This window comes from Perna viridis, chromosome 14 (genome assembly GCF_037379345.1).
Source record: "Perna viridis isolate PV_CMFRI_1.1 ecotype Kerala chromosome 14, ASM3737934v1, whole genome shotgun sequence".
In the NCBI taxonomy this organism is placed as follows: Eukaryota; Metazoa; Mollusca; class Bivalvia; order Mytilida; family Mytilidae; genus Perna; species Perna viridis.
This window is the reverse complement of record NC_142458.1, coordinates 25,001,000-25,014,079: the sequence shown is the minus strand read 5'-3', so window position 1 is coordinate 25,014,079 and position 13,080 is coordinate 25,001,000. Positions and strand designations below refer to the sequence as shown.

At 33.8% G+C, this 13,080-nt stretch overlaps 1 protein-coding gene across 5 annotated transcripts in view; it reads left to right on the top strand.

Annotated features, from left to right (window-relative positions):
* The window catches only part of LOC148598746 (kinesin-like protein KIF13A), a 173,619-nt gene that overhangs the window by 33,876 nt on the left and 126,663 nt on the right, over nt 1-13,080 (top strand). The gene's annotated exons all lie outside the window — the stretch shown is intronic.

Here is a 13,080-nt window from a genome sequence, read left to right as displayed (position 1 = left end):
CTTCAAAGATTCATACATGTAAAGCACATGATAGCTTAGCAAATCTAGACAGCAAATCTAGACAGCAAATATTTGATCCATTATTCCTGTCAAATATTCATATAGCACACTTCATATAGAACACTTCAGAATGTGATTGTGTTGTGTATGAGGCCATTCTGTTCTAAGATTCAAGTAGCATAATGAGGGTGGAGACGTAACCCACACAGCTATATATTACTCTCAACAGACTTTGGTCCATTATATACTCTTAATTGTAATTCATACAGCACAATGTGGGTATGTAAGGTAGAAGCTAGATCAGGTGAGATATTCTCTGCAATGATACATACTGGAGATAAGTGTAGCAGCTTCATTGAGATATTCTCTTCAAAGATACCTATAGCAGATATAGTGTTTCAGTTCCATTGTCTGTGTCCATTTGTGCTGATGAACTAGAAATTAACCCCAAAAATTTTGAATTAAATTGAAGGTGATGAACCTCAGAAAAATCCTAGGTACTTGCTTATTCACTGAGTAATGATAGGACAAGTTCTCGTTCTGAGGCTCAGGCAATGCCATTGACTCCACTTATAAAATCTGTTTGAAGCCTATCTCTAAAGAATAAATTGTGCATTGATGACTGCAATCATTAATAAAATAGTATTTACTTTTATCCATAATGGGACTGTAAGGTAGAAAGATAACAATGGTAGTCTGTATTGACATCCATTAACAGACATACATATGAAGACCAAAGCTTTATCAGTTTAGCTATACTTGTTTTGGACCAAAGCACCAAGTTTGAATTATGGAAATCTATTTTTTTAAGGCTAGGTAATAAATTGGTATGTAAAACTGACTATTTTTTAATCATTTGAAGACTTGTTACATACAAATGTATTAGCAGTACAAACACATTTTTTTGTATATAAATATATATATATATATATACATTTGTATATAGCACAGATGGTAGATTTCTAAAACAGAGGATCTAACATGGTATGAATTCCTCTAGGAACCAGTCTTGTTGGAAAGTCTTTGGTATGATTTCTTCAGGGTACCACATTTCTCAGAGCATGTCACCAATTGGAGGGCCTTCCACTGAATGAAATTTAATAAAAAAATTTAAAAAAATGAAGATTTTTTTTATATATTCCCATTGCACACCACTGATTTTAGATCTCTTAAATGATATAAACTTCTCCATAAGGAAAAGTTACTCAAATTGCCGATGTAATTTTCTGATGTGGTCTACAAGTGGGCAATCACTGAATTCTAACGCTGTAAATCCAATGTACCCTGACAGAAATTGAGTTTATCTTCTTCCATTACCTGATGGTCTTAGGTAGTTTGACAATTAAAAAAAAGATTTGAACTTTCTATTATTCCATAGATTTGGTCATTTCTCAGTTACTTGTTCAAGAAAGTTCATCAGGTAACAGTCAATCGGTCAATTGAAGACACATTCTGATTCCGTGAAGTTACATATTTTATTTACTGTAAAGTATATGTTGTTTTCCACACCATTGTTTATTTGCACTTCTATATACCAGTATGCAGTTTACTTAGTGTCTGTGGGGACTATAGGAATCACCTATCTGAACTCAAACTTTCTTTGTATTCCAGTCTTTTTGTTTAGAGAAACTAAAATCAAAGTGAGTCTGACATTTTGTAATTGAATAATTTTCTCATCACATTAACTATTACTTTAAGTGATTGAAATTTGAGTCTAGGGACTTCTGAGGAAACAACCCGTAAGATTTCCCATTGGAGCATTTTTTTCCCTAGCAAGGCTACATTACTTTGCAGATTATCTAAGGAGTATTGCTTTTTGTCATCAGTTTGAATCGTAAATCTGTTTTTTTTTATTGCTGAGGATTGCTCTGCACTGACAAAAGATAGAATCGATAATCATTATGCAATCTGATGATCACTAAGGCTTGGATGTAGATAAGGATTTTATTGTCAAAACTTTGGTGTGATTTGCTGTTAAAAAATAGGTTATAAGAATTGAATTTACTGAGATAATTAAACACATGCAAATCCATTGACTTGTGTTGAGCAAAAGTTACTCCAATTCTGTGCAAGTGTATAATTTTCAAGAGATTTTAAATCACCTGGGCTATGATTTAAAAGTAATCAATAGATTTCCCACCCCCATTTTTTTCTAACAAGCATAGTACCAATTTCAATAAAAAAAAATTTAAAAACAAATTCCTCCATTTTGTATTAATTTGGAAATGTTTTTCACTCTTGAAGGTAAAATTTAGATTTTTAATTGCTCATCAAGCTGGCATGATGATAATGTTAAATGACTCGTTTTGCATAAGAAATACATAATAGTGATCTCTTAAGTATGTATTATTTTTATAGGGGTTATACAATGGTGCATTTGTTGCATTTCACTGTGTCTGTTCCTTTTTCTATGTTAACATGCAGCTGCATGTTCTGAATGTACTTTCAAATCCAAATTGTAAAAACATCTTCTTTGTAACTGTCCGTGACATTTACAGTTAAGTAATTTTCCTGCAATATTCACCAATAACAATTGAAAATTCTGCTTTTACAGACCCCAATCTTAAATATTTGAAGAATGAAAATAGTAATACAGGTTAATTAGTAGAAGAGAAAGAATCATACTGTTGCAAGGTATGGGGAAGGGAGGCCCTGAATTCATTGATGGAAAATCAACGTAGATGTACAGTCAAACCTTGGTAGCTCAAAATCCAATGAAATGGGTTCGAGTTATTTGAGAAATTGAAGTTTGTATTTTTCCAGATTTTTTTGTTGCTGATCCGAGTTTGACTTTATTATCAGAAATTGCTTACTTTCCATGAGATTTTGTTAGTTCTTGGATATTTTTCATTTGCTTCCAGGAGGTTTTGTTGATTGGTGGACATTAAAAATGTGAGTTACTTAGTCAGTAATTTGTTTTCATCTAATTTTCTTTGATTTACAGTTAAGTTAAAATGTGATGTTGCTGGAGTATACAGAGACAACTATTTCACTGTGTATAATGTTGTTTAGGACCAGCTGCAGCCTGGCCTGTGATGCGAGGGTTTCCTCATCATTCATTAAAACCCATTGCTGGTTTTGAGCTAACATTTTTTACACCCCTGGTGGTGTTGTATCTTTGACATAATCACCATATCCATTCTCCTTATATTGAAATGAAATTCATGTCAAAATTTCACATTACCATAGTAATTTTAAAATGCTGTTGGATTTTGATGAATTTTTATAAGAAGTTTTGCCATTTTATGCAAGTTAGGAAGATTTAGTTAAAGATGAAAAAAAAAAATTATTTCTGATGCCTGCAAAGGGAGATAATCCAGAATAAGGTGATATTCTGTTTGTGACCTTACTTACAGTATTGCTATTTAGGAAGTTTAAGCCTACCTCCCATTAAAATGGTTGCTTTTATATGTGAAAAAAAAACTGATTTAGCCCATAGGCCATGTTGATTTGAAAATATAGCTTTTGGAAGATAAAATGTGTTCTTTCCAAATTAATAAGTTGCAATCTTCAATTAGTTTATGCTTTGCTAAGCGATTTTGTTTTGACTGCTTAATTTAAATTAGGCTTTCTAGACTGAATACTTATGGTGATGGTTTTCATGCTTGCACATGATGATGTAATGTTGATTACATTTCTCCTTGAAGTTCAGGATTTCAAACATGTTCTCAAAAATTGTCTGAATTTTACATTCAGTCTATAAGCAGATGGTAAATTTGTCATCTTGTCCTTCCAAATTTGGTCACATTTATCTTGGAATGGATATATTTTAGAAATTTGAACTGTGGCTTTATATAGATAGGGCATTCCTTGTAAAATAGTGGGACTTTGCCATTCTTCACTATTTAGCATGATGAAAAAAAAAAATTATCTAAAAAATCTTGGTACCCAACAGAAGGATTGATTTCAAGTTGTTATGGCCTTGTTTTGAATTACGCTAAATATTAATGTCACATTTAGTGTGGCCGCTTTGTTTGTGACATGATTTATACATGTAACATGCACTCTGGAAAACTAGAATCTTGCAATGAAAAACGCCTCTCCTTTATGCCCTGCTATAAAGTGACACAATGCCAAGTCTTGACTACGATACAGGCCTTATATAGATAGGTCAAATGTTGCTAGTGATTTTGATTGCTTTTTGATATCAATTTAGCATATGACAACATGTGTAACTTTATGTTTTCTGAATGTCAGTATTTGACACACCTAACTTCTGCTGTTAGTAGCAATGTATTTAGGATGGAGATTCTCAGATATTTTATGACACATATTACAGCTTATTTTAGTGTTCTATTATCACTATAACTCTACCACTATTATAGTAAAATTGCTGAATTTTTTGCATGAACTTGTTCTTACTTTAACAAAGAAAATTAAACCCCCCTCCCCCCCCCCCCCCAAAAAAAAAAAGAAGAAAAAAAATGCAATTAAAACAAAAATAAAGAAACTCTTCTTTGCTGTATGATACTCCTGATTTTTGAGGTACCTTCATTTTCTTATATCCCTACCATATGTAGTGGAGAGTTAATATGTAATATATTTCAAAGGTTTACATGTCTACCCCCTGATGATGTGCAGATGAAAACTTAAGAATGGTTTAATGAATTTTTTTGGAAATTTTGCACAGTTATTAAGTATTATAAAATATAGGTCAAGTTTTCAGCAAAGTCAAAAATATAATTTTCATGTTAGGTCATTTTGAACATTTTGCCATCCCCCTTTTTGTTCAACACATAATATTCCATTAATGCCCTAATTTCTATGGAATATATTGATTGTAGCTTAGATCAGACAGTGTTCACATTAGCACATCTAAATTGGCTGCTAAATGTTACATCATACTGCTTTATTGTTGGACAATCATGTTTTTAGCAAGTTTATTTCTTTGTTATATGTCTTTGGGCCAAGTGGTCATTATTGAGTATTCACTCAATTTAATGGAGGCATTTATTGGTTTTTATCAGTCATCTATAAGTTAGATATTTCAAGCAAGTATATGTCTGAACAATCTAAAAAATTCAGATCATTTCAACAAAAAAAAATTTAAAAAAAAATGAAAATTTCAACAAGAAAACTGCCAAGCAGTCCCAAATTTTACCTTAATGTTTCACTACAGGGGCTATGGGTACTTCTGGAGCAGGACCAATAATTTTTGTTGGTACGGCATGCCGTACCTAAATTTCTTGTAAAAAAAAAGTTAAAAAAAAATAAAACAACATATTATTTTACTGGGTAGTTAAAACATATATATGTTTGTTTTAGTTTAAACAGTATTTTTTGAAGGAGGTAGACCTAGGGTAAGGGACACAACTCTTACAAATCATTGGAACATTTGTATTCAGCATTTTACACCAATCTCACATAAGCATTTGTGTAACTTTGACTGATTTCATTCTGTTTCAAATGAAAGCTTGATAGGCTTTGTTGAAATTGAATATGATACAAACATATCACTGATTTCAAGAGTTACATCCCTTTCCTGAGGTCTACCTTCTTAATTATTATATGAGCACTACAAATAAGTTTACATTACATTCTAATAAGGATTCAGAAACAAGTTTCAAAAGAACTTTGTTATGTGTTTGTTACCCCACCATACCAATCAAGATTTTGGTGCTACGCCTCTACTTTAACTACAGTGAAAACGGTCTAATGTTGACCACTTTTTGGACTGTGTTTGGTTTAGACAGGAGTTCGGTGTACTTAGGTTCTACATACATTTAAATTGATGTACAGGGTCTTCAAAAAGTGACTGTAGGGGTTCATATTAATGTAGGTCCAAGGTCCAGAACCTTACATCTTTTGAACCAGGACTTTTTAAATTTTATTAATATAGATCCTACTGTACATAAAAACTCTGTTAAGGTCCTTTGGTTTCCATCAGACTGATGTTAGATAGTCTTGGACCTTCCACCCTCAAAAGCAAATGTGAACCTCTGGATTGGATGAGAAATGTCTTTGGATTATTCACAAGTGGGTAGATCTGCATATTAGTGGAACAGGGCATACTGAAATTCACACCGAACATTGTTACAATCTATATACTTATTTTCATTTGAATCCCATTGGCATTGCAGATAATCAGCTATACATAATTTACCTAACCATCTGACTAAATTCCTGATTTTATATGCAGTCTTTTGTCATGTGTTCTAGATCAATACAGGTAGTTCTTTAATCTGCACCCAGTATCCAAATATAATAGGACTATATCCTGCATACTACATGCAATCTTATGTCCTGTGATGTAATTCAACACAGACAGATCAGTAGCCTATACCCAGTATCCAATTACATTTCATCTTCTGTAATTTCATGCTCAGACTCAAATGAAAAAACGGCTGTTCGTTTACTCCTTTGTCATAGAAATATAGTGCTACGATTCACTTGTATTGTTGATTTTCATAGCAATGGAATAATTGATGGTCCTGCTGTTCTGTATTGTCTTACAATTTCTTTATATTAATGTATGACTGCAGGAGAAATGGAAAAAAGAAAATAACACCATAAAACAGTGTGAAATGATAAGTGGTATTTTTAGCTTTTGAATTGTATAATGACTTACACTAGAAATGATAATTCAAGGCTCGATGTTTGTGGACTGGGATGTTACTAAAGGGCAAAATATGGTTAACTTCTGTAGTTTTTACCTATTAAGATGTATAGAAGGTTGAACAAGCCAGGCTTTTCAATACACATCAACGGGTAAATGATAAAAACATGTTACAGCTCTCGAATAGGTCTCACTAACCACTTCTAACTATTCTATTACTTTACATGTTAAAAAAGTAATTTTCAAAGTTTCACTGTGAATTCCCAGGACAAATGACATCTTAAAGTTGCATACTGTTGCAAAGCTTGGAAAATAAGGCTTCCAAAATCATTATGCTAATGGTACGATGATTGTAAAAATTCTTCACAAAATTTACTTGAATAAATAATACTGAAAATCCACATTTTACCTGTTCTGCTAACTGACAGCATGGAGGCAAATTACTCACACATGTAAACAATATTCATACACCTATGTAGTTAATTACATATATGATTTTAAAGTACACATTCTCAGCTTTATTTTGACTACTTTTAATCATAATACACACAAATAATGCACTTACAATGCATATGTCTATGTTCAGTGTGTTTTTGGTACTACGTAGGGGGGTGGCCATTTGCCCCGGAAGTGATTAGTGAGACCCAAGGCTTCAAATGATTACCTCCCCTTGTTGTCTCAGAATAATGGTCAATAACAGTGGCTGAACTTGAATCATGACATTGACCTCGTTCTATCTAAAAAAATAAAATTATACTTAACTAAACTAGTGTTTTATCATGGCTTCTGTTCATGCACTGAGTAACCATTTGATATTTCTTTAAAATAAAACTTAGTGTTTCATAAATCTGTATTTTGATTACTTCTACATTAGGGAGTCAGACATTAATATAGCCTGTTCTTCATACATGTAGGGAGTCAGACATTAATATAGCCTGTTCTTCATACATGTAGGGAGTCAGACATTAATATAGCCTGTTCTTCATACATCCACCAGTCTGTGTTGGGGAGTTAGAGATGAAGGAAAGTACATAACTCAGTATTTGTCTTCATCCCTAGACAAATATTTACTGATTGAATTGATATGATTTAAGGAGAGTGGCTGTACTTATACTGTGTTCTAGGATTCCTATTTCCTATTACCCGGGCAAGTGAAATTTGGGTCAGGGAAAGTTATGTACTTAGTTACAGTTTCCCGGGTCAAGTTGAAAACTACATATGCGGTAAGGATTTGTTTTGTTAGGAAAGGAGTTGTTGACTGTGGGAAAGTTGATTTTATATCGATTTTTCCTGAGGAAACCTCAATTTCTGAAAAATCCTAGAACACTGTTATAAGGTTTTATTTAATACAGCCTATGCCTATAGATCATGGTCTTTCTGATGATAATTCTAAATCCATCAGTCCACTGTTTTCAATACTGTTAACTCAGAGTTTATTGCAAATTTCTATTATTGAAAAAAATAAGACAGACTTTCAATTGCAATGATCAAAACTCACATTATGGATTTTTTTTTTAAACAATAACAATAACTGAATTGCATTTTTGATTTAAATGAACAAAATTGCAAAATCAATGCACACAATAATTTCTAAGATGGCTGTACTTAAATTTAAAATTTATTGCAATATCTTTTAAGACTGTCACAGGGTTCTTACTGCAACAATTATAACTTGATTTTCTGGGAATGTACCAGGATTAATTATTTCTGAATATTGCTGAAATTAAAATCCCCTAATGGTCTTAAGTTACAAATAAACAATAAGTAACATGCTTATACCAATTTATGAATTTATCTAATGGTTGTCGAAAAACTAAAAATAGTCTTTTCTTTTCCATCTATGGAAAAATTGCTTTCTTACAGAATGACAACCTCTGGAAAAATTTTATTTATTAGAAAAATTTCACAAATGCATTGACTGCTGTGAATTGGTTGTTATATGCACTCTTTGGTTACATCCATAAGATTTATGCTTCTCACCTTTAGCATGGTCTCTGAGGACTTGCTTCAACAATTGCACTTCATTTGTGAACTGTGAGCAACCATCAACAAGGAAGCTGAGAAACAGTTACATATCTGTTATAACAGAGTTATAGGCGTCTTTTAAATCCTTGTGTTTGTTTACTATGTATAAACCAGCTGGTTTGAATTGAAACATGCACTAAACAATAGTCTTATCTTCCTATATAAACATAAGGTGAAGAGTCGCCTTTTCAAGGCTTCCCATCCTGACAAGTCTTTGAATCAATTGTATGATTTAACTTTCTAAGCTTCTTTACTTATTGTTTTTGTTGTGAGAGGAGATTGTCTTTCTATCAAAGATATATCTTGTCAGTACAGCCAGTGCAGTTGTCTTCATGTAGGATTTCTTTACAATGATTATTGTTTTGAGATAAAAACATATGGAGAAGATGCTGATGCTCACCTTGTACCAAGGTTGGGCAAAAAAGTGCATGGACTTTATCTTAGTCATCTGTTTCAATGTGCATGCTTCTCAGTCTGTTGAGGAAGCATGTATCTTCTCAGTCTGTGAAGGAAGCGTGTATCTCCTCAGCCTGTTAAGGAAGCGTGTATCTCCACACCTGTTACAGAAGTGTTTATCTTCTCAGCCTGTTAAGGATGCGTGCATCTTCTCAGCCTGTTAAGGAAGCGTGTATGTCCTCAGTCTGTTAAGGAAACATGTTTCTTCTCAGCCTGTCAAGGAAGCGTGTATCTCCTCTGCTTGTTGAGGAAGCATGTATCTTCTCGGTCTGTTAAGGAAGCGTGTATCTCCTCAGTCTGTTAAGTAAACATGTATCTCCTCAGTCTGTTAAGTAAACATATATCTTCTCGGTCTGTTAAGTAAACATGTATCTCCTCAGCCTGTTAAGTAAACATGTATCTCCTCAGTCTGTTAAGTAAACATGTATCTCCTCAGTCTGGTAAGTAAACATATATCTTCTCAGTCTGTTAAGTAAACATGTATCTTCTCAGTCTGTTAAGTAAACATGTATCTTCTCGGTCTGTTAAGGAAGCATGTATCTTCTCGGTCTGTTAAGTAAACATGTATCTCCTCAGCCTGTTAAGTAAACATATATCTTCTCAGTCTGTTAAGTAAACATGTATCTTCTCAGTCTGTTAAGTAAACATGTATCTTCTCGGTCTGTTAAGGAAGCATGTATCTTCTCGGTCTGTTAAGTAAACATGTATCTCCTCAGTCTGTTAAGTAAACATGTCAGTCTGTTAAGGAAGCATGTATCTCCTCAGTCTGTTAAGTAAACATGTATCTCCTCAGTCTGTTAAGTAAACTTGTGTCTCCTCAGTCTGTTAAGTAAACATGTATCTTCTCGGTCTGTTAAGGAAGCGTGTATCTCCTCAGTGTGTTAAGGAAGCATGTATCTTCTCAGTCTGTTAAGTAAACATGTATCTTCTCAGTCTGTTAAGTAAACATGTATCTTTTCAGTCTGTTAAGTAAACATGTATCTTCTCGGTCTGTTAAGGAAGCGTGTATCTCCTCAGTCTGTTAAGTAAACATGTATCTCCTCAGTCTGTTAAGGAAGCATGTATCTTCTCGGTCTGTTAAGTAAACATGTATCTTCTCAGTCTGTTAAGTAAACATGTATCTTCTCAGTCTGTTAAGGAAGCATGTATCTCCTCAGCCTGTTGAGGAAGCATGTATTTTCTCAGTCTGTTAAGTAAACATGTATCTCCTCAGTCTGTTAAGGAAGCATGTATCTTCTCGGTCTGTTAAGTAAACATGTATCTTCTCAGTCTGTTAAGTAAACATGTATCTTCTCAGCCTGTTAAGGAAGCATGTATCTCCTCAGCCTGTTGAGGAAACATGTATCTTCTCAGTCTGTTAAGTAAACATGTATCTCCTCAGTCTGTTAAGGAAGCGTGTATCTCCTCAGTGTGTTAAGGAAGCATGTATCTTCTCAGTCTGTTAAGTAAACATGTATCTTCTCAGTCTGTTAAGTAAACATGTATCTTTTCAGTCTGTTAAGTAAACATGTATCTTCTCGGTCTGTTAAGGAAGCGTGTATCTCCTCAGTCTGTTAAGGAAGTGTGTATCTCCTCAGTCTGTTAAGGAAGCATGTATCTTCTCGGTCTGTTAAGTAAACATGTATCTTCTCAGTCTGTTAAGTAAACATGTATCTTCTCAGTCTGTTAAGGAAGCATGTATCTCCTCAGCCTGTTGAGGAAGCATGTATTTTCTCAGTCTGTTAAGTAAACATGTATCTCCTCAGTCTGTTAAGGAAGCATGTATCTTCTCGGACTGTTAAGTAAACATGTATCTTCTCAGTCTGTTAAGTAAACATGTATCTTCTCAGCCTGTTAAGGAAGCATGTATCTCCTCAGCCTGTTGAGGAAACATGTATCTTCTCAGTCTGTTAAGTAAACATGTATCTCCTCAGTCTGTTAAGGAAGCATGTATCTTCTCGGTCTGTTAAGTTAGCATGTATCTTCTCGGTCTGTTAAGGAAGCATGTATCTTCTCGGTCTGTTAAGGAAGCGTGTATCTCCTCAGTCTGTTAAGGAAGTGTGTATCTCCTCAGTCTGTTAAGGAAGCGTGTATCTCCTCAGTCTGTTAAGGAAGCATGTATCTCCTCAGTCTGTTAAGTAAACATGTATCTTCTCGGTCTGTTAAGGAAGTGTGTATCTCCTCAGTCTGTTAAGTAAACATGTATCTTCTCGGTCTGTTAAGGAAGTGTGTATCTCCTCAGTCTGTTAAGTAAACATGTATCTTCTCGGTCTGTTAAGGAAGCGTGTATTTCCTCAGTCTGTTAAGGAAGCATGTATTTTCTCAGTCTGTTAAGGAAGCATGTATCTCCTCAGTCTGTTAAGTAAACATGTATCTCCTCAGTCTGTTAAGGAAGTGTGTATCTCCTCAGTCTGTTAAGGAAGCGTGTATTTCCTCAGTCTGTTAAGGAAGCATGTATTTTCTCAGTCTGTTAAGTAAACATGTATCTTCTCAGCCTGTTAAGGAAGCATGTATCTCCTCAGCCTGTTGAGGAAACATGTATCTTCTCAGTCTGTTAAGTAAACATGTATCTCCTCAGTCTGTTAAGGAAGCATGTATCTTCTCGGTCTGTTAAGTTAGCATGTATCTTCTCGGTCTGTTAAGGAAGCATGTATCTTCTCGGTCTGTTAAGGAAGCATGTATCTTCTCGGTCTGTTAAGGAAGCATGTATCTTCTCGGTCTGTTAAGGAAGCGTGTATCTCCTCAGTCTGTTAAGGAAGTGTGTATCTCCTCAGTCTGTTAAGGAAGCGTGTATCTCCTCAGTCTGTTAAGGAAGTGTGTATCTCCTCAGTCTGTTAAGGAAGAATGTATCTCCTCAGTCTGTTAAGGAAGCATGTATCTCCTCTGTCTGTTAAGGAAGCATGTATCTCCTCAGTCTGTTAAGGAAGCATGTATCTCCTCAGTCTGTTAAGTAAACATGTATCTTCTCAGTGTGTTAAGGAAGCATGTATTTACATAATCAACCAAAGGTTGTTGAAGCTAATTCAATAATAGGTAATTTTGCATAAATTTGAATATTCGTGTTTAATAGATAATTACAGCATGTTAACCTGTAGTATTGCCATATTAACAAAATCTTATATGTGAACAACTATTTTGGCTAAAAAAAATATTAGAAAATTAATGGCAGTGGCTGTTATCCTGCTACAATGGTTTTTTCTTGTTCAATCCAGCATTTGTTTCTTCTCCTTCTCTTTTTTTTTCAAATACTTTTCCAATTCTCTGGAAGTCATACATTTGCAAAAGGTAATGATCTTTGTCATGATGGTTTGTAACTCACTGGTGATCTAACTTAAAAGATACTGCAAATAAAATTGTTTCACAGCTTACTGGAATTGGATATTATATGAAGTGTTTGTCCCACTTAAAAAAAGAACTTATTGATCTTTTTATCTGAATCAATTTACAGATATCTAAGAAAGGAAACTTTAAACATTTTCTGTCAACATATCAAATACATTCTTTATTGAAAGATTTGCTTAATTGATGAATCAAGCATATAGTGGTAGTGGTATTTGATAGTTGTTCTGTAGAATTTATTCACTAGTGGCCTTAGCTGTCTTAAGTGGAACAAAAAATTAATTGTATTAAGCAACCTACATTAATATCAGTGACATAAGTAGAATATATATTCATCATTGGCTACCTTCAGTAGAATTTGTATTCACCAGTGGCATAAATAGAATCTATACCCGGTATTCACCACTGGCATTAGCTACTTAAAAACATTGGCATTTGCTATGTACAATACAATCTCAATCACCAGTAGCATTAACATGTACCATAAAATCTATTTTTTACCAGTGACTGCAGTATAATCTATATTCACCTTTCGCATAGTACACACATATACAGAAGTCTGTATTCACCAGTCAGGCAGTGGCATTAGTGTATGGTCTTGCATGGATGGTGAAGTTGTAATTATAAAAAAAATAAAGTTTCACATGTTCAAAAGTTTTGACCACTAATGATATGGTATATCCTAAAAAATATAAAAAAAAATAGATTAAAGGAAATAAAACATT